The 22,709-nt window shown below is 36.6% G+C and overlaps 1 protein-coding gene across 7 annotated transcripts in view; it reads left to right on the top strand.

Moving 5' to 3' along the window:
- DICER1 (dicer 1, ribonuclease III) overlaps positions 1-22,709 on the top strand; it is a 72,600-nt gene that overhangs the window by 1,334 nt on the left and 48,557 nt on the right. For 6 of the 7 annotated variants that reach the window (XM_066998296.1, XM_066998295.1, XM_066998297.1 and 3 more), the window contains exons 2-3: positions 16,581-16,646; positions 17,520-17,620. The exons of the other annotated variant lie outside the window; for it this stretch is intronic. The gene's annotated coding sequence lies outside the window, so the exon portion shown is untranslated. The remainder of the gene's footprint in view (positions 1-16,580; positions 16,647-17,519; positions 17,621-22,709) is intronic. 7 annotated transcript variants of the gene reach the window in all.

The following is a 22,709-nucleotide window of genomic DNA, read 5'->3' as shown; positions in this document are numbered from 1 at the left end:
GAAGGTTGCAGCTGGAAGGTGCTTATATGTATATCCTCATTGGATTGCTACTTCATTATTTATTAATGCATAGGATTTAAAAGTATATACCTGTGTATTCAGAAGTGCCAAGCTTTGAATTAGCTACTGCTGTTTATGAAAGTGTCTTGGTGATGCTTCAGTTCTGTGCAAGTGGCAGCTCAGTACTCAGCAACCAAAAAAGCTAAAAATGTTGGAATTAACAATTAAATTAAAATAAACTGGCATCAGTATGATGGAGTTTAATTCCTTGTTTGGCCTATATATTTAATGCTAAATGCAGTTTGGGTATTCTTCCTGTCTGTCTATTCTACATGAAAAAGGCTGTGTTAGGCTAAAAAAAAAAAAAGGTAGAGGCAAAGTTGACTAGGACTTTTCACCTGGGGAAAGAGTCCCCAGAGGAGGGGTAAGGGGCATTGTGCAGTAACTTTTTTTTCACCTGCTTTTGAAAGGTTACTGTAGTTTACAGATTTAAAACAAATGAAAGGAGTTACTACTTTATATCATGGGTAACTAAAATACCTGGTGCAGCATATTAGGAATGCCAAAAGTTTACCTGAAAAATGAAACAGTTAATTTGTGTGTGTGTGGGGGGGGGGGGGGGGTCAGAAACTATCAAACACGGAAATATCTTCTCAGGCTCGGCAAACATCAAGGTGACTGGTCAGTGAAGGTAAATTATGTAAATTCAAGGCTTCCCTTACTATTATACTCCTTCGTATATGTCCTCCATTGGATACTGGCAGAGGGAGGCCAACAAGCTGGAAAGATACTTTGTTTGACATATTATACAAACCTTTTTTTATAGGAGTTATACTTTGTTTTTGAGATCTACCTTAATGCTCTGTAGATTATGGGAAGAAAAAAAGCAGAATCTACAGTTTAAAAAAAAACACACATTTTTTGTGTATTCCATACATTTCCTGTTTCAAAGATTTGTAAGGTCCTTTTTCCTTGACACAAAGTTGCTTCAGGTGCACCTTATTACAGAGTTTCAGTACTGCTGCTTTGCCCATGTACACTTTCTGTATATGCATTGATCTGTAACTGAATGCAAATTACTGACAAAAACAAACAGAAAGCATTTTTATACTTTTTAGTAGAGCAAGGAGCAACCTGGTAAAATGGATATGGTGAACGTGGAGTTGACTTATTTCTCTTCGGGTAAGCTGTAGAATGTGAGTGAGAGCAACAGTTCAAGAAGATTTTTTGAAAGGATTTTATGCTTAAGGACGAGCATTATAGAGTGACAAGCATTATAATGCGAAGACTACAGACGAGTTTTATGTATGGCCTTCATCTAATCTATCAAGCATCAAAGCATACTTTGACATGGATTATACCATTATTTCATAATTATTGGAGAGAAAATGTGGTTTTCTTTTTCTCTCGTGCAGTTGGTGTGGTACAAACGGCGGATATGGAGCTTGATAGGTTGCTGGCAGAGCAGTGAGGTGGCCGCTGTGCTCCACTTCCCTCCTGTCGTAATGGCTTGCTCTGTAGCCACTGACCATCTGTGTCCCATCACCTTCGTATTTCAGCAGTAATTTCTTCATACTGATAGCACAGAATTTATTTTACACTCTCAGCTCCCCTCCCTCAGAAGTGGCTCCCTTTAAGTTAAGTAGAAGTGTAATTGTAGTACTGTACAGAGCAGTGACCTCTGTATAATTGTGTGAAATGTGCTTTTTGAACACGCTATCTTGAAGGCAAATAATAAGTAAAGGAAAATCGTGCTTTCTCCACTCCATTATTTCTTTATCCTTCAGCCTTTCATGACTTCCATATGGATTGTGATAAACCAGAAGAAAAACTTGATATATAGTAAAAAATAAAACTTCACTTTTTAGATGAAGTTACTGCAATCTTTGGTTTGAATTTGAAAGTTTGGTGTTCAAAGAGTGCTGACCATTTGAGGGGGTGGGCAGGTGTAGGAATGTCATTAAATAACCATGCTAAAGGATGGAATCAATGGGACACAGCAGCATGCAATTTTATTAAAGTATGCCTTGATACTCTGTTAAGTGAACTCTTGGTTTTGTTAGTTCTTCCATGCCTTACCTACTGATGTCACAAATGTTCAAGTTTGAACTTAAGCAGCGTATCTCAAACTCCCTTGTTATTTCTGCTCTTTATTGCAGACTGAGTTAAGGGCACTTTCCCTGGTATTTCTTACCTTCAAATTGCTGCATGGTCCGGAATTGTGAAGCAGAGAACTGGAACTAGGAAGAGCAATATTCTCCAATTTTTCCTTGCATAAATACTACTGAAGCCAGGGTCTTTTGTACCTGTTGTTGTGGCTTTTATGTAGCTGTATATACACGAATCTGCAGGTTCTATTTTATTTTTTTTGACTGAGACAGTGGGACAGGTGGGTCCCTTCTGACCAAGGCATTAGAACCAAAATCATTCTCTCTTCATCCTTGCAAATTCAAGAGTCTTGTAGAAAAACTTGTTTGCTCTGCTTTTTTTTTATGTCCATCACATAGTACTGCAAATGCTGCCATGTAAGGTGTAATCAGTTTCTGCCCATGTTTTGCATCTTTTGTTGCCATTCATAAAGGATCAGTTCCTTAACTGAGTTCACCAAATAAGTGTGCATTTGTGTCCGACGTGCAGTGGGATGGCTGCTGGGAATAGAGGTAGACAGGTTTGGACTATTTAAGTTGGCATTGTGGGTTTTTAGATTCTTTTTGTAGTTTTCATAAATCACTCATCAGTGTACCTGTTTTTTTCTTGTTTTTTCTTTACCGTTTGTGTACACAAGAAAATCCCCAACCCTTACTGTTAATTATTAAAACCTGGTTTCCAGTGCCTGTCTCTCTTTTGGAGTCTCTTATTCCTGATAAAATGTCAACCCACGTAGAGTTTCCTCAGCAGAGATGCTAAAACCTGACTGGGTAGCAGGAAACACTTGGTCTCCTTGAAAATGCAAGAATTAATGATTATTTTTTTAATCTTTATGAAAGCTGGCTGGAATTTTAGACCTCCTTGCTGATAACATAAATTTCCTTTCCCCATAGGAAGAGAGGCAAATACAGTTTTTCTGAAGTTAACTTGTTTGACTCCCTTGAGCTGATTTGCCTATGCAAACGTGTCTGGGCTGGCTAACTTTGCAATTCATGTTTCTTTTTTGTTTGCAACAGCCTCCCTCCCTCATCTGTGATCTAGATCAAGTTTCTTACAGCTTTCTTGTAACTGTTGCTGGCTCTTTGGCTGTGTATTTTCTTCTTCAAAAAGAAGTGAACAATGTAAATTTGCTTCATAGTTGATGCTTAAGAACTTCTAGAGATGATCTGTAGTGGTCCAGAGTTAATTCAGGTATCTCTCTCTCTCCACCCCATTCTTTCAGTTTAACTTTCAAGTGCTTAAATCAAGGACAGTTACAAGATGTTTGTATTCTGCCTTTGTACATTAAGAGAATTAGATACATTTAAGCTGACTTACTTTGGCTTTATAAAAGTTCAGTCACCTCGGCACTAATATCCTTATCATTAAAGGTGACCAAGTATAATCACTCTCAAGTGAGACTCTTAGTTCCTCGCTTAAGTTTTGTATTTCTTAGTGGGCAAATCTGTCTGCCTTGCTAACTTCATGGTCAATAGTTATGTCTTCTTCCAAAAAGAAAAACTAGGGGAAAGCAATTGCATTCAGTATAACTGAGTTTTAGCCTTGGGTGTTATTTTTTTTTCCTCTGGTTACCTACAACCTTTTGCCACCATGGCACTAAAGTTAAATGCCCGTATTGCTGATCTGCCCTGTGAAGTTATTAATCAAGAAGTGATATGATCTCTCGAAAAGACTTGGGGGGGCGGATGGCACATGCCCCTCCCATTACTTAAGATCATTTTTAGTTACTATTGCTGTCTGACTTAGTACTGTCAAAACGATCTCCAAGGCTTTAGAAGCTGACTACTGAAGGTGGATAATGGGCATGAAAAGTACACCACGTCAAAAAGAAAACTTGATTAGATCTGTTGTTTCTGCCATATGCTCTCTGAGTCCCTGGGAAGATCTGTGTGTATTTCTTACTTATTTATTGTTCTTACTACTAATGCTTTCCTGTTTCTGTGGTGCTAAACAAGGAGAAAATTGACCTGAGGAAATGAATAGTTTCAACCTGGAGTCAACCTGAATGGCAGAGACTGTAAGAGGAAAGTGACACGAGCATGTTACTAAGAGCCTAGAGGTTATTTTTCTTTCTCATTATTTCTACAGTTATTCTAAGCAAGGCCTGCATTTTCTGTTTGCTAGGGAAAATTAAACAGGATCCCAGGGACCTCACTTTAATTTTTTACCACTTGTAATGAATTTTTTCCTTTCTTCATTGCTCTAAATAACATTGAACTCTGTCAACATGAGCCTCCTGAATTGACTTATTTTGGCACTGAAGAAACATAGAAAGCTGTAACTGACACTGCAAGAGAGAGTTGTTTATTTGTATGCCTTCAAGGATTATAAATAATTAAGAAATGTATACCCAGCTATTCAAGTCTATATGATTATCTGCTGAATACATCAGTTGATTTGTTTGCTGTGTAATCAGAAAGACTACAATTTCATGAAATCTTTCTCTGAAGAAGTGTGACTAGAATATGCACTAAAGAATTCCTGTCCTGGGATTTGAGAGGAAAGAGCTTGAGCTGTGACACAGAGCTCCAGAGGAGGAGGTGTAGGTTTTACGAAGGTAATGTACAACCTAGGCCTGCATTTTTACCTTGAAGTAGTTCATTGAAAAAAGACTGGGAGAATGCCAAAAACATTTATGAGCTCCCTGGGTCTTTGAAAGACATACAATCAACTTCCAGGAGATGAGTAATTTTCCCTATGGTAATCTTTGCATAGTTAATGCTCTGCTGTGTAGAAATTGAGATGTGAAACCTGCCTTGATTAATACTGAATTTTCTGAAAAGTGGTCATCTTAAGTCTGTGTTACTTATAGAAGATGAGTTTTCAGTAACAAAATCCATGATTAGTTGAAACTGTCCACCGACTGTTTTTCATCTCAGTGGATGAGGGCATGCAACAAACTGCTGGATGATTTTAGGGCATGTAGTGACTGGCATAATGATGAAGCAGGTGCTGATTTCTGGCAAGCATTTTGAGTAATGTGCCAATAATGCTACTAATGTATACATTGACTGCCAGCTATTAACAGTTGTTAAAAGTCTTTTATCTGGTCATCCTGTTACTGCTGTCTGCTGCCACTAGATGTTTTCTTTTGTTGCATTCGATTAATTGGTTTTGGACTGGAGAGCAAGAAGTTCTGTTGCTGGAATTTTAGGTTTCTTGTCACTTAGTGACACACAGGTCAGCAACAGTTGGCAATGAAGAAGTTAGTCTCTCTTTTTGAGTGACAGTCAAAAACCTCTTGAATCCAATTTGCTTGTTTTCTGTCACGTAGACCGTATGATGGCTGTCAAAACGGATGACAATTGTCTCCTCATGCCAGCTCTAATACTCATCTGACACCTGCACACAATTGATTTCTGCTGGTTCAGCAAGCACAAGCTTCCCTAGGTAAAGGAGAAAAATGACATGGTTAGGGAGCTGAACTGTATTTTCCAAGTCAGACCAGGGGCACAGCTGTTTAGAGATGGGAAGGAGCAGTGAGAAGAGCAGGGTTCCTCTGTCTAGCACTAGGTTGCCACAGGATTGGATCAGCGGTCTCATGAGGTGTCATCCCAAAATACTACCCTCCACTTGATTGTCTTCCCTATTGAATCAGTGAATACTTCCATATTATGTGAATATTGATTTCTCACATGTTAATTAAAAGTTGTTTCATATTTTTTCAACATTCCACTTTCTCACTTTTCTTAATAAGTGTTGTTATAATCAGATACATTATTATAGTTATCGTGTGGGTTTTGTGTATGAAAATCGCTGGGGTGAATATAGGATATGAACCAAAGTGTGTGTGGGGTGAAAGCTTATGGTGTGGAAAGTCTAATGGATTCAAACCTCCACTTAATGACATTTCTTTACTGAATAATATTCTGAGGTTTCAACAGCTTTTAAACAAAGATAATACCACCAGAATGTGCTAGCAAGATGGAACACTTGTGCTCTAGCTTATTAGCTTTGGAAAACTCAGATCCAAAGTTATGCCTTGTATAAAACCCATCGCTTCTATCTAGTGATAGTATAGTCTCATGACTCCGTAATTCAGGAGCTATTCAAGAAAAAATTCAGAAGCCATTCAAGAAAATGGTCTAAGTTTTAGAACATCTTTTCCTGTTTTCATCGAACAGTGATTATGTGTTCCAGGGTGGTAGTAAAACTGAATACAAATCAAAGTCTAATAACTTGAAGATGAGTGTTTTCTTTTACGCTGTTTCACATTCTTCTGAAACTTTGAGATTTTTTAGTCTTTGTCTGGTTAACCTTAGGAGCTTTTGGAAACAGAGTGGTTAGGTTTCAGCAAGGGAAGGGCAAAACATTGTCTTGACTTAAAAAAAAAAAAAAAGTCTGTTTACTGCCAGCATGATAGAGATTTGTAATCCTTAATCTGAAATCAAAGCTTTAGGACCTCACACTATCCACAACACAAATCTTTAAATGCTTCTGAACTTCTCACATAATTAACAGGTTGAAGTAGTTGGAAAAGGCAAGTCACCTTTGTAAGCCAGGAAAACATTCTGATTTTTCTTTTTTTCCCTCAATTTGAGTAATGATTTGTAAAATTATATGGAAGGTAGAGATTAGGCTATGCAAGTTATCTGGGCTGTGTTTTTCTCTGAGTTACTCTTGGTTTAGGGGTGAATATTGACTGCAGCTTTTAAAAACACATGTAATTTATTGGCGATAGTACAGTTAAGATGCATGAAAACTTTGAGCAAGAATGGCCAAAAAAGCGAACAGAGTGACTTTCACTCTTTGGTTTTCCACACTTAAAGTAGGGGCTAAACTTTTCTATCCTACTATATTTATGGGGTAAAGAATATCTATCAGTTTCAATTAACAGACATACTATTTAGAATATCATTTGACTATGTATAATTTTCATATGAAATTTTAGCCAATAATTAATACAGGAGTGTTTGCAATTGGTGTTACGATACTGTCTAGAGGGTTAACTAAAAAGACAAGTTTTCTACTTTTAACTTCTAAAGAAAACAAACATTTTATATTTTTCATTCTAGCTAGGTGTTATATGACCATGGAGATAATACTCAAAACAGTAAATACTTCCGTTTAAGCATCTGAGGTGTGTTGGCTTCTCATGTATGCCAGGCTGTATATAGTTGGACATGCATTTGAGCTGCCGTTCCTGCCTAGGAAGAAAATGCATGTGTGTCCCCTGGCTTAATGGTACTTGCTATGAAGCTTTGAGTGCAAGCATTTCTGAAGCTGTGTGGTGCATTAGGGAAACTGCTTCATCTAAGAAACAGCTTTCTTCTGTGTGATTTTATTACTGTTATGTTCTAGATCTGGTCACAAATTACCTGGAAAGGGTTGTGCCAGCATTAGATGGAGTAGGAGACAGCATGTGGGCTGAAGAGTGAATAGAAGAGGGATGTTCTTGCATGTATGGCAGTCTCTATTAAATGCATGTTAAGCTGACAAGAGGATAGCGTTTTGTCTCACTTCTGAGTGAAAATGGAAGAGAAGTGATGACAAAAATACTGGAGACACTTCATATTTCTATACCAGGGATATCACATTTCCTCTGTATATATTCTAGAAAACTTTGACTGTACAACCAGACATGGGCTTGTGTGAGAGTATTTGAGAGCTAAAACGAAACACCACTGGTGAAACTAAGATGCATATGTTCTGTGTTTAATCCTAATTGAAGAAAAGTAGTAGGGCCACTCTCCTCAGCGACAGCTTGCCTGTAAGGGTTTAATTCACTTTTACCTTCCAAATTAACTTCATTGCCTTGATTGATTAGACTCACTTTCTCTAAGGTCTTATCTGTCCAGCAGTGTCACAGTTCTAATAACTATAACTTTACAATCTCATTTCAAAACTCCTTATTACAAATATTACAGGCCTAAATCTACAGGTTGTTTTTTCCTCAGTTTTAGTGTATGTTTGGAAGATGCTGAAATAGCTTGAATTGTAAATTTTGAAAATGGCTATCTTTTGTATACATTATATGTAGTTAGAGGAAAAAATGAGCTTGAGTGTCAGTATTGTATTCTGTGTTCAGCAAATGCCTAATTAAGTATTTAAAGTGGTAGAACAAATGCAGAGATTAGTTTTCAAATAACAGTACTTCTGATTTTTCTTATGCAAGAATGGTATTGTAATTAATCTGTTAACTAAAGAGAAGTTAGATTTCCTCAGCTTTGCCTCCTTCTTTAGAGCTAAGAAAGAGTTAAGAAAAAAATTCTTCTGAAAAAACTTCAAATCTCCATTGAAAGTTAGGCACTACATCTGTGTAAATCATTCTGAAAGTCATACCACTCAATTATCTTCTTCCTTCAACGTGTTGGTGCCTCTCTTCATGCCCACTCAAATAAATCAGCTCATTAGCTATAGGTGATATAATCAAATGATTATTCAGTGAAATTAAAAGCCAGTTATATTTAAATATTTACTTTACATAATGTAAAGTTTTGTTTAATGATGGTTTAAAGTAATTTGTGTATAACTGAGTTCTAAATTCTTTCTAAATACACCACAATACATGTAAGAGGCAGACAAACAAGCTGTTCTGCATAATGGAAAATACCAATTAACAAGGTAAATGAAGTAAGTGAATGTTCATAATAGTGGTAACAGTACCCTCCTAACTTATTGGAGGTTCATGTTTATCAGTTGTAGACCCAGGTAATTAATATCAGTAAAGAAGGAATTGTTTCAAAGGAAACCTCAAAACCTAAATGAGTTTTTAACTGATTATTTAAAGTTTCCTTGTAAAAGTCAGTATTGAATTAAGGGGTATTAATACCGTGGATTTAATCAGACCTGCTGTATTGGGATGCTGTGGTGGAATAATTATTCTGTCTTAAAATGTGTATTATTCCCTTGCTTTTAAATGTCTTTTATTTGGTGTCTTATGACTTTCAGTATATTTTTTTTTAATTTGAGAAGGAGTATCTCTACTTCTCGAATGTTTTGCTTGCATTCATGTTTTTCTTCTGTGCTTCTTGAAACCCGTTTCTTTCCTTTAATTCCTTCGTACCTAGATTGAGCTTTCATTGTTCTTTGTCATTTAAATGCTGGCAGCATTTCTTCTGATACTGCCTAAAAGGTTGTGTTCCTTACAGCTGCTGCTTCTTCCACCCTCTTGCATGCTGCTTCATGGATCTCTTTAGTCTGGATTTGATTGTCCTCTGGAGAGTTGTGTGCTCAGTCTGACCTATGGAATTGGTCATCTGCAGGGCACAGGGAGGATAAGTGAGGGCAAGAAAATATTCCTCATCCAGTACTCATTGTTAAGTGAAAGTGTTGAAGCATTTGTGGAGCTGCCCAAGGGTCAGATAACAAAAGGTGTCTAGGAATGTTTCCACAATGTGCTGCCCTAGAATGAGTCATAAATGTCAAACACTGAATTTTCTCAACTCAGGTTGGAAGAATGATATGGTGATAAGTGCAAATTAGAGATTCATGTGTGAATCTGTTTTTCTTTTGCCAGAGTCAGCATCGTGGAGATGTGTTCCACTCCTTACTGTTTGTCTTTCCCTCCATGCCCCCAAGATTTCTGTAGTGAATATACCTGCTAGGATTTTTTTGGTAGGTCCTGATATATCCAGAGTAGAAGCTTAGGACACCAGTGGAAGGGAGAGACAGTCTAGGCTCTGCTCATGCAGCTGCCATGTGGACATCACAGAATGTGGTTCTTTCTTTTTCTAAAAATTCAGAACTGACAAAATCACCAAAAAAAAAAAGTTTTATTGATAACTACCTGCTGTTGGCTGCTTAATTGTGCTGGAATCAAGCAACCTGTAAAATGCTTGCTTATTCCCCGGCAATCAGATGATACTAGGCATAATTGTAGGTGGTTTGACAACTTCAGTGCAAGCTAGAACTGATGTGGTATGAACAGGACAGAACTTTTTCCTTTGCTTCTTATTTTTCTATTTTTTTTTTTAAAACTGCTGTTATTTGGTAACCAGTTCTGTGGAGCTGGAATTCTGGGTAGAGCAAAATCTACACTGATATATGTATTTTTTTTATAAAAGCTCTTCTGAATTTTATCTTTGTTCTGCCCTGAAAATACAATTCTGAGCTGACTGAATTGTAGGACTATGCTTTAGTGCTACAGAAGAGAGGAATTCCATTTAACTGATGAATGTGGACCAAGATCCTGTAGGTATGTCTGTCTTCCCAGTGCAATATTATGCCGGTTATTTAGGCTAGATCTGGAACTGAAAGAACTCGATGAATATATTAATTCTGAGTTCCCCTGGGCAGAAGGGTTAATTGCCAGCTGGAGTACTACAGTGTTATATTGCTTCCAGAACCCAAACTAACATTGGAAACTCTCAACTGCACCATTTACCGGGATTTAACTGCTTTAAAACGCTATTTCTCAGCCCTGAATGGCTTTATATAAGAATTTAGAAAAAGTGGAATTGTTTAGCAAAATTCAATTATTTTTGCTTTCTAACGTTTTTCAATAATCATTAAATGAGTCGATGCAATATTCAGTTAACCATAATAGCTTTGATATCTGGAACCACCCTTTTATGTTCATAGCTGGGTAATGCTGTTGTTTATAGGCTGGGATAGCTTCCACTCCAATTTTAAGAAGTAAAAGGTAAATGTTCTGTGATGTGCTTATCTTCCTTATTTTTTTAATGGCTCACATAGGTAGTAGCAAAACAGCTTATTTCACTTTTTGAAGCTCTTTTATTATTCAGCAAGGAGGAGCAGCTTGGTTACCTTTTTTGGTAAGGTGAATAGTATAAGTACACGTTACTGTATTTGTGATGTACAAAGCTAACATGAAAAATTGGACTAATGCTGCACTGGATTAGAAAGATTCTTACCTATAATGTAGACTTGGCTTTAGGCAAAAATACTTGCGAACATACACACAGAGAAATCTCTCACAGATACCTATTTTATCTGCACTAATTCTTTGTCACCTTGTATTCATTCTGCTCCTGTGGAAGATTCACAGACGGCTGACTCCAGACCAGGTCTGTTCTCTGATTTGTGTGTGCGGGCTCTGAGTGCTACTGGTGCTTAGCTGCATCAGCACTGCATTTAGGGGACCCTTATGATGAACAGGGCACTTCACAACTTCGCTAATGTGTTTGGCTGTCTATCTTGTTTGATCTTCTTCTGTCTTTCATAGTTAGAGTGAAAGGCATTTAAGGGGGGGGGGGGGGGGGGGGCTTTACATTTTAAGCTCGTTACTGTTAGGCATCTGTGATCCCATGCACAGTGCACAAGGTGTTCCAGTTGCATTTTGTGCATCTTAAATATTTTTATTTTTCGAAGTCAATAGTAAGGCAATATTTACACTCCTAAGATTTCTATTTGAGACATCTGATAAATAAAGATGTTTTTCTTTTTTTCTTTTTCATTGCAAACCTTAAGTTGTAGAGCACAAGATAATATTTACAAACCGTCCAGTTTTTCTTACCTCTGGTTCAGGACTAAAAATACACAAGACAAACGTTTCTTGTCCTGTGCTGCTATTTTTTGCCACTTCACCTTTGCTAAGGATTTCAGCTGTCCTATTGCCATCCTTTCACCAAGTAATTTTTTATAAAATATCTAAGTTGGTTTCTTGTCACCAGTTATTTTTGAAAGCCAACAGTACTACAGATAACCTGTGATGCAAAAATACTGTATGAAACTTCTAGCTTAATAGTGTTAAAATGTAATTTTAAAGGCTTCTTTGAATGCCAGGCAGTATGCAAATATATGTGCCTTTTTGTGCAATGTTGAAAAGTGGTCAATGTATTAAAATAACTAAAAATAGCTAATTCATTATAACTTGAAGTCTTATTATTCTTAATTTGTTTAACTGTAAGTAATGTAAAAGAATTAAGTTCTAATTTATATGCATATGTTTATATGGAGGGAATAGCATTATATATAAAATGCTGTAGCTTTTAATGCAATGTTCATTGTGCTCCTCCAGGTACGTAGCTGTTCAGGGGCTGAGACCCAGTCTTTCTGTAGGGTATAAAAGCTACTACCTTCCCAAGTCCCAAGGATTGCAATTTTTTCAGTGTGACTCAAATAGAAAGCAGTAATAACTACTGTTAGAAGAAAGGTTATTTCAATTCTTAAAAAATTCAAAATATCTGGAATCCATGTGAAGTGCTTCATGGTATGCAAAGTTTTCTAGTGTTGGTTTTGTTAACACTGCCAAAGGCACTGCACTTGTTGATTTGAGATTATCATCCAGGTAATTAATGTTAGCCTCATTGATTCTCAGCTCTAAAAACAATAAATAGCTTTATAAAAATCTTTATTTTCTTGTGCTGTGCACAGTAAGTTGGTTAGCCAGATGTATAAATTACTTCCTTTTCTAATGATCTTTTCCATTTTGTAATTTATTCAGCTCGCTCTGCAAACAGGCACATGTATTCTTGTCTGGCAGTGGGGAGTGCTGTTCTTCATATTTTGTGTGAGTGCACTTGAAACACTGTTAAGATTCCACAGAGTATTTTCATCGACTCCTTTACACATTATTATATAGTCTGTTTAAAATAAATACGTAAAAACTGGCAGGCATATAGAAATGTCTTACAGTTTATGCAGTTTTTTTCTTCAGTAAAATGAATTAAAATGAAGTCTTCCCTCTACCCTCCTCATCCCCCCTATTTTTTCCCCCTATCTGAAGATATCTGTCTGGAGATTGGATTTCCTGGCATCTGAGAAGGTGTGGTGGGGTGTTTTTTCTTTTTGAGGCAAGAAGACATGAAGGCGTTAATGCAAAAAGACATCAAAGGTCTGTTAATTTGGGGAGCGTTAGGTGACTGTCTTTATAATATATTTTTATGAACTTAATATTAATTCTATCCCAGCTTCACATAAAAGAAAATTCCAGTAGTGTGCCCACAGGTAGTTGGCCAGGAAAGAGTATACACAGACCTGTAGTGTGATTAGTGAGAAGCTTTACTTTTTTAAGAAAATAGACTAAAAACCACAAAGCCCAAAATGTAATTAAATAATGTAGTAATCGGTATGTAATACTTCTGTATTTTGTGTGTTTCATTAGGGTAAGTTAATTTGCACTATTAATGATACATAAATTAATTTGGGGAAATTAAGCCTACTATTTCCACATTGATTCGTGGGTGATAGATGAATTAATATTATAGTCAACGCTAAGAGATCTGAACTCTCATTTAGACTTGGTGAAAATTGTAAAAAATGGCTTAAAACCCAGATATCCATAGACTTTTTGCATTGTGATGCTAATAATTTCAGAGACCTCTTGTGTTGTAGGACTCCATTAATAACTTTGGATGTTCTGGCAGAGAAAGTACAGAAAACTGTCAGACACCTGTGTTTTGGGGAGCTTGACTTCTTGCCACACGGGGAGGAAGGATTTATGTTTTTGTTTACGCAAATAACAGGCTTGAAATCCCCACGTGGGGTTATATTCAGGGGGCAGCTGCTGCTTTTACTTACCGTAAGCAAGAATAATTGGTGCTTTGGAACTGTACTTGCCTCACAGCTTGCCCCTGGGCTGGGGAAAAGAGAAATCCCTGCCCTAAGGTCTGCTTAATTGCCTTCCTGTCAAAACATACACTTGCCTGAGAGGCTTAAACGTAACCTTTAGCTAAATTAAATAATTACCAGTAAATAATTTGCTACCTAAGTAAAGGACCACATAATAAATTCATAGATCTGTTTGGCTATGTTTTCTTCTGATATTGATGTCATAATATTATTAACTGCATAAATTAGGATCTGTGCACTTAACTGTGATTTTTAAATGGGTAAGTTTTCAAGTATAGCTTGAAAAAAAAGGTGAGATAAGTATTACATGGAGTAATTTGACTTTAATTGTTAAATCTATTAAATGTTTCAGTGTTCTTACACTTGGCTTCTCATTTAAAGGGATGTTCTGAGTGTTTTTTTTCCTCCGGACTTCCATGGAGAAGGCTTATTAGTTCCTTAGATGCTAAGAGTATTTTTTTTTTGGAGTGAATCTGAGGTAGTATGGAGTTTGTACTGTTGTTCCTGACTAGCTTTGTTTGCAGTGTAATAAACCAAAGAAAAATATTTGAAATATAAGGTTGCTGGGATAATGAAGAGAAGGCTGACTCCCACTTGGTACTGACTCCACTTTATAACATGTACACACACACAGGATGCCAGCCCAAAGGACTTTCTCTTAACCATAATGGTGGTTTCTACCCTCTGATGCTGCAGGACTTTGAATCACACTACAATTTGTTTGTGTTTGCATCAAGATGGTTCACCTCATAGCTCTCTTGTGAGCTTCAGTCTGATTGCATAGATCTTCTTACAAGATAAGAAGTTCATTGTCAAGCTGGTAACAGTTCATGAATAATAGTTTAATTAAGCATTAATATCGTTATGTGGATGGAAGGAATAGTTGTTTAACTTCAAACTGTAGATGGAGAGAGAACACTAATCTTTTTCAAATTCAGTCCATTGCCTGTTGTGTGTCACCAGCTCTTTTGTTTCTAATATTTCATTCATCCATCTTCCAATCTTTTCTCTTTTTAAATAGCAGCAGTTAGGTATCACATCAAGATGATTTTCAAATACTGAATTACAAAACCACAGTACGAAAAAAGTAAAAATGAGACCTGTTGATATATTTTTCTGTATACTCCATAATACATTTGCATACTTGCCTTTTTTGCAGTAGCAAATAGCCTAGATACTTGAAGGTCTTGGCAGAGTTTGGCAGAGATGCGTGGTTGCTTGCAGATTGCCAGGGCATTGGAGATCTGCAGGAGTAACTTGTGTCACTTCTTGGATGCTTTTCTTGACATCTTTATAGGACCTGATTTTTTTTGACGTTGCTGCTTTATACTTTGATTATTTGGTGTGTTTGCAGTGTGCCTAATTAGACAAAATAACTAGCTGTTTTGGAATGCTTACCTTCTACCTTTAGATGAAATATGTGAATATTGAGCTCTCAAAAATTGTTACTGTTAAGTTTGAGTTTTCTAGAATGTCTTCTGTTGTTAGTGGTATCAGTGTCATTTAAAAAGTCACTTTTCCTTTTTCTCCTCTGCTTTCTTAACAAGACTTACAGCCAGTGTAGAGTAAAATTATATATATTATACTATATACATGTATTCTGTGGTTGAAAAAATCACATCAGATTGGGCTCTGGTTTTTGTAGGCAATCAAAGCTGGCTGTTCATTTTGTTATTTACGGGGGTAAGCCCTGTCTGTGTCCCTTGTTGGGCTGGGATCACTGGCAAGCTGCACATGCCTTGGGCCTGCAGGCCCAGCTGACTGCTGCACCAGGATTTTGTCTGGGCGGGTGCACCAGCACCATTTAGATGCTAATGGCATCGAAGTTTGCTGTTTTGTAGGAGAACTTGACTGCATCTCAGGAATGTGGCCTGTCTGGTTATATGTTAGCTTCAGCATTAAAAGGGCCTACTGTAATTCCTGCCTGCCAATCGATTAAAGCTGCAGTCTTCGGGTTTACAGCTGGGATGTGCCAAAGGAAATCGTTGGGCTTGGTGGAGAATTACACACTTCTTTGGTTCTCCCAAATCTTACCTACCAATTTGTTTGCGTTTTGCTTGCCATCTATGATTATGGAATAAAGTGTATTTGCTGTGTGAAGCAATACATGGCATTAGCTCTGCTGACAAATAATTGAGACTTCGTGTTTGTTATGTGGAAGGGTAACTAAATGCTGTAGTTGCAAGAGAAGCAGGAAGAAACAATATAAACTGGTTTATTTCTGTATTTTTCCTGCAGAAGTGACAGTTTTCTGTTGTTAGGCTATTTTCTGGTTCAGTGCAATACGTATTCTGGTTCATGTTTTGGAGGCAGCGAATAGATGAATAATCTAGACATAACAGGGATATATATTATAATCAATTTAAGTTCTACTCACTACATCCTACCCATAATTTTCTGTATTTTGTGCAGAAAAAGGTGTGTGTGATGCAATCGTGAACTTGAAAAGTATCCCTGGCAGTAAGATTTGTGTTGGTCTATTTTATACATTAACATGGTACTCATCAGATTTTCTGCTTTGCACTCCCTACATGTTCTTGTTGTAAAATAAAGCAAAAATTGTTTATTTTACTTTCTCAAAAGAAGTGCGTATTCTTTAAGCTTTTTCAAAAGTGTCAGCTGATAAATTGCTTGAAGACCTCATCACAGTGTTAGGTGAAACTCCTGTGGAGGGAGCGCAGGGGAAGAAAACTGTAAATCTAGTTGTACTCAGCTAGCAATTACTTTAGCAGATAAAACAGAAAATATGCAAATATCTCCTGAGCACTTATGGCTTTCAGATGCTGGCTGTCTGTATCCCTAGCCAAAAAAGGACATATGATAATTAGATTTTGAAGGACCATGTGCTGTTGCTACAGAGCTAAATATTAAAATGCAAGAAAGCAGACTACCACATGGCACAATTGATTTTTATGGCAGTTCATGTTAAAATGCTCTCTTTTTATATTGCCTTTTAGGTTACCTAGGGTGAAACAAAATTACAGGCTTGGAAACTCTGGAAAAGCTCAGCATCAGCATTTGAGGTAAAAATGAACATACTGAAGTAATCTTGGGAGTGTCCTTCTTGTTAACTTTATGGAACTGATTGGAGTAGAAATTTTCATCAAGATTCATTTTACATTTAAGTTTTCAGTATTGATTAAAAAAAATTGACTTCAGAATCTCTCTAGGTCTGGGAAAACTAATATTTTAGGTGAATATCTCATGTAAATTTTGTGCTTCAGAGCTTTGAGGATATTGTAAATCTGCTTAGATATATTATGTTTTGTGTTTTTAGTTTTATAAAGTTGCTAACGTATCTATGAAACTGTCATGAATGACTGATTTTACATGTGTAGTTAAATGTGTTTATACAAATTGACATTTAAATAATTGCAAAATATTACTTTAAATATGTGCTAATGTGCTTAGAAATTGTTGCGGCTTTTTTATCAATTTACTGTATTGTGGCTTCAAATTGAAATAATTTAAATGAAATTCAGATTTTTTAATGTTTAACCTAAGTGAATGAAAGTACTTGTGCATGGAAAAAACATTACATTTGAAAGATAGAAAATCGTTTAAAACATACTTCTACTGTATTTCTCATATGAACCAATTATTAATCATAGTAACCTGTTAAGAAGGATTAGAGAAATATGCTTTCCTCGCATATTTAAACTATCGAAAATTAGTGTTTAAATCACTCTTTAATTTTTTGTTTCTACTACTAAAGTAAAATAATTCATGTTCAGGATGGACTTTAACTGGCCAAGAGAAATGAACTATTTTATTATAGCACTGACACCTTTATAATGTTTATAACCAAATGAATTTCCACAGTTAACCCTGGTATTGTAGTTCCTTTTTCAAATCATTTTTATACTTCAGAGAGATTTTTTTTGTTGTTTTTTAAGAGCCGAAGCTTGCAAATTATGTGATTAACCTACAAGCTGATATCATGATGTCAAAATGCAGTTTGGAAAGCATAAGCACAGAGGCTGCAGAAATTAAAACGGTAAGTCTGTGCGTTGTGGTATGGGAGAAACAGATTTTTGTGCACCGCTTCAGTATATTCTCCTGGTTTATATTTAAAGCTCCTTCAGGACCTTTAAGTGACTGCTGTGCATGTGGATATAGAAACTTATGTTGACTTTCTTTGGAAAGAATAATGAAAATACCTACATTATGTTATCCGTGGATGGTTAGGTAAAGCAATGGCATAAAGAAAGGTGTTTGCTGAGCAACACATGCTTTGATATTTTCTGTAAAACTGGATATGATTGGAAATGTATTTTTAAAGCGGTTATTGTTTAACATTTTTTGTGGGTTTTACACTCAAATATAGTTGTGTAGGTGAAATAGAAAGGAAAAGAAAGGGGAAGAGGGAAGATGCAAAGTGTTGGAATTAGAATTAAGTTTATATGTTTTAGGAGATAAAAAGTTATTGATGAGGAAAGTAGATGGCAGGTAAGTAGTTTTGGTTTTACTCTCAGTTTGGGTTATAGTTGAGCAAAAACAGGAGAGAGACTATCTGATTAAAGTTGCGTATTAAAAAAAAAAAAAATGTATATGCAGCTCGATGTCATAGTGAGGGCATACATGTACCTAGTTTCACCTGCCCTCACCTCCATTTGCCTTGTATTTAAATGCTGTGTGCTTCAGGTTTTATCTCTTGCTCTCTGTGTTAAGGGGGTGAAAGGAGGAATCTGCATCCCAGCAGTTCCACACCCCTGATTAATGAACTGTATAGATGGGCCAGTTGCACTGGGACTCGTATGCATCTTTTTAAACGATGAAATAGTTTGTCCCAGTGTCTGGCTGCACGTCTGTATTTGTTACAGGAGAACTGTCTCCTTTTTAAACTGTTACTCTGAATGCCTCGTATACTTGTGTCAGTACCGATATGCTAGAAAACAGATGCATTTTCATTTTCTCATTTCTGGACTAGCAAATACCTTAGAGCCCATGTACACTATGCTGATATATCAAGGTATAATCCTATTGCTTTGGGGTCTGTTACAATGTACAGCAGCATAAGTTTGTTGGTGTGAACTGTGTCCTGCTGGCTTTGTTGACAGAGCTGGGCTAATTGCAACAGAAAGCGTTTATTATGCATTTGCCTCAAATCTAGGTTTGCACATACCAGCGACTGAACACTTGAAGGACTTCAGGGGTTGTGCATTTATCTGAATCTGCTAAGTGTCACATTATACTCCATTTCTCTCCTATTGTCAGTAGTTTAGGAGGAGTCTGGCAGGCATTCCAGCTGCTAACTATATCGTGTTGCATGTAGAAGTGCTTTGGAAGCAGCTCATTCAAATGTGGAGCCTCAGTGTAATCTTCATTTTCCTAGGTTTTCCAATTAGAGTTTTCTGAATAACAAAAAGCAACCTCTGACTCCCTTGGCTTGCTGTTAGTACAACCAGAACATTGGTCTCTGTAAGGTTGTTTTTATATCATAAAACTACAACAAATAAAATCTAGTTCAAGATGAACGTTCACAGTGAATACTGATTGTACTAGGGAAACCAGGGAAGCTGGCTTTTGGAGGAATACTTAAGTTTGAGTTTTGTAAGCATTTATGCATTCTGTTTATATGTCTTGAAAGTGAATAGATCTAAACTTTTATTTTTAAAAATATTGTAGGACCACAAAAACTGTTAGTGCGTCTGGTGAAGGTCTTTGAGGGATAACTGATAAGGAATGTTTTGTGCAGTTCCACTGTATATGTTGAAATATGTTAAAGATAGCATGCAATAGCAGGGATTTCTGATTCATGCTCTTTAATTATACTGTTTGACAGTATTTTCTTACTTTAAACGTCTGGGCCAAGCGATGTCCTTCAGAAACTTGGGAAAGTATACTTTGGATCCTGATTTAGAAACCAAATAACGGAGGAATCTCGTATGTTCACCTTCACTTTAGCAAAGTAATTCTTGCTGGAGAGAGCTTACAGTATAAAAAGAAGTCACTATACCAACAACTTTAGTGTTAACTGAATATTTTCCATTTTTTTAAATTAGCATTTACATTGATCTTTGATTCTGTACTTTGTATTCTTAATATTTTACAAATTTCTTTCTGTTTTTTTCATCCATTACCAGGAAAGAATTTTCTGTATTAGATCTTTAACAAATTCATGTTTCATGTAGCGCTCAGACATGTAATCTGTTGTAAAGAGTGCGATGTTCAGACTCTTTAGGTGCTCATGGGAGAGAATATACAAGCAGCAAGTTTCTGTTTCTACTTCTTGTATGGGTTGTGGTTTATTTACTCTCAAGTAAGTGTTATTTCATCTCTTCCTATCAGAGGTTAATCTGTTTTTTTCTTCCAAGGCTGACAATGTTTTTAGATAATAAATCAGAAATCTGTAGGCAAAGATGAAAACCTATAGCGTCAGAAATAATGTTTTTTATTATTAAGACTGTATCAGAAAATCAGACATCAAGGCTAGAGGTCTTGAAGGCAGAGGAAATATGTTGTATTTGTCAGTAATGATTTTGTTGTTAATAGGAGGGAGGTGTAGTTTTGTATTAATTTGTTATAAATGTAACACGTAATATGCATGCAAGTGGTGGTTAAAAACTTGAAAGATGAATCCCAGTGGCTCTAGTCTCTTCTCTGTTTACTTCAGTGTCATTCTATAAATGTTTTAAACAGTCCTTGGACCAGGGTTAGATCCAGGATGTCCTATTTCAGGTGAGTGCCCTACTTGGTTTGGCTTGTATTCCTTAGTGCAGTAAAACTGGAAGTTTTCTTGTGCACCAAGGGACTGCTCCAACTTGGGTATGGTCCTGTGACTGACAAACCTATACCACTGTTCCAGAATCATTCTAGCCTGGAAGAAGCTGCTATTAAATGTTCATTCCCAACCTTGTGCCCTTTTAAAATACATCTCTTTAAATGGTACAACATGGGGCTAGTTTTAATTGAAGTTTGCAGTTCACTGTGTGTTCACATAAACACATTAAAGTAAGGATATCAAGTTGTGGATTTTGCTGTTAAACTATCAAGACTTGTGGCCAAAAAATTGGACGTTTCAGTATTTATTTTAGTAGAACAGATAAGGCTGGACACTATGCTGCTTTGTCCAGCATTTGTAACCTAGTCTAGAGCCACAGGAAGCAGGGCTTCTGTTTCCTGTAGTTTTCCCTCCAAATTTGACTTCAGCAAGTTCTTAGTTTCTTGCTGTATCAATATCCAAATAACGCAGTTGGTAAAGATAGAACATCTTTGCAGATATCTTTGTTACTTATACTGGCAGAGCAGGATAAGTTTTTTCCTGCTTCCCTTTTAGCTAGTTTCAAGGCTCAGTTAACTTCTGTCCACAAATTCTGAACATATGTACTTATATCTCAACTGTTTCCAATTTAAAACCTGTTCTTCAAGTAGATGTTTTTCCCCTCCTTATTTCTAGATGATCTTGCACTGCTTTTCTTTTATTGGAGAACTTGATATTTTTCCTTGCTATTGAAATAGAGACTTATAATGATATAATTACTTCGTTATTATGGCCTATTCCCATAATAACATTGACATTGGTCTTGTCAGATCTTATATACTTCCAATACAAATAATAAAAATGGAGGCCAGGACTAGGAAACTGTTCAGCACACCAGGAAGTAGCATTGGTGGTTTACGGAGGTAGACTTCTTTCTTCTTACCTGAGTAACCATACAGTGGGTGGGAATCAAAGCTATTCCAAGTGTGCTCTGCCTGATGAGAGCTTGACTCTGTTATTTTGCTAATCAATCACTCAGTTCATGATAGCTAAATCCTGCTTTTTGGGGGTCAGATTATAGGGTAATAATAGTATGATTAACTGAAGAAGACGACACTGCTTTAAGTTACTAATGCATACATACTTCTTCCTTTGCACATCAAAAAATTGCGTGATTTTAAATGAGAATGCTTTTTGATCTCGATGAGATGATTGTACTTTAGTGCAGGTCTTTCATGAAGCTATGTAGAAAACAGAACTAGTTTACAGTGTTCAGTGTTTCCCAGGAGCAAGGCAATGGTTCATAGGATCAAGCTGGAGCTGTATGTAAGTATGAATCTCTGCTCCTTGCGGTGGGATAGCTAACCTGCTATCACTGTCATGGAGAAGTATGTTGAAAAGGAGATAAGCTTCTTTTTGAATATTACATCCTAAAGATCCTAAGTTTGTTTTACTAAGACTTCTCAAACATATTTAATTTTTAATATTTTAATATTTAATCTGTTTGTTCCCAAAGTTGTATTTATGGTTCGGAAGAGAAACACAAAATAGGTGGAATAGTAAACAAAAAGGAGGCACAGCTGATCCTAAATGCTGTATAAGACCAAAGTGGCTGAGCTTAGGTATGAAAATGATGGGCAAATCACCTTAGTAAAAAATAAAAAATAAAAAAAATTCTGGTCCATTCCAGCCTTGAGCAATTATGACTGTTACCAGGTCTTGTTTTAAAACTGAAAAGCAAATAGAAATTATGCTTCTACGTGAGTTACTTTGTGGAAGTAGAGAAAAGTGCCTGAGGCCATTTCAATGAAATGTTGCAGTCATCAGAAAGACCTCTGCGTTCTTCAAAGGATTTTTTGTGTGTTACCAAATAGCATATTACTCATTTGAATATAAAGAAAGAAAACTAGATACATTAAAGGATAGCCTCATCTATTACCTTGAGAGGGGGAGAACTTTCCACAAGTCCCCCCCACTCTCATGCACCTTAGCTGTTAGTTCATACAGAAGCTGCTTCTATGTTAGCAGTGCCCAGAGTTTCCGGGTGCTTTCTACCAGTAGCTGGGGAAGATTGTGTATCGCATGAGAGTCCTTGCCACGTGACTGATATAATCTGATTAATTACATATTGGTTAACATCAGTACATTTGATGTGTAAATGCTTAGTAGATCAGAATGTCAAGGATGATCATCTTTTACTACATGCAACTGTATAGCACATACATGGGTTTCCTGCAGCTTGTCTTACGTGGCACAGAGCTGTGGAAACTTCAGTGAAGGAGCAGCTGTCCATGAAGCCACTGGCTCCGAAGAGGGAGTGAACCAAAGACTCTTTTGGCCTTAATGGATTTGAAGACTGTATAAAGTGACTAGTCCAATTATT

The sequence above is a fragment of the Anser cygnoides genome, chromosome 5 (assembly GCF_040182565.1).
Source record: "Anser cygnoides isolate HZ-2024a breed goose chromosome 5, Taihu_goose_T2T_genome, whole genome shotgun sequence".
Taxonomy (NCBI): domain Eukaryota; kingdom Metazoa; phylum Chordata; class Aves; order Anseriformes; family Anatidae; genus Anser; species Anser cygnoides.
Note: the sequence above shows the minus strand (reverse complement) of the source record. Positions and strands in the feature narration are given on the sequence as shown.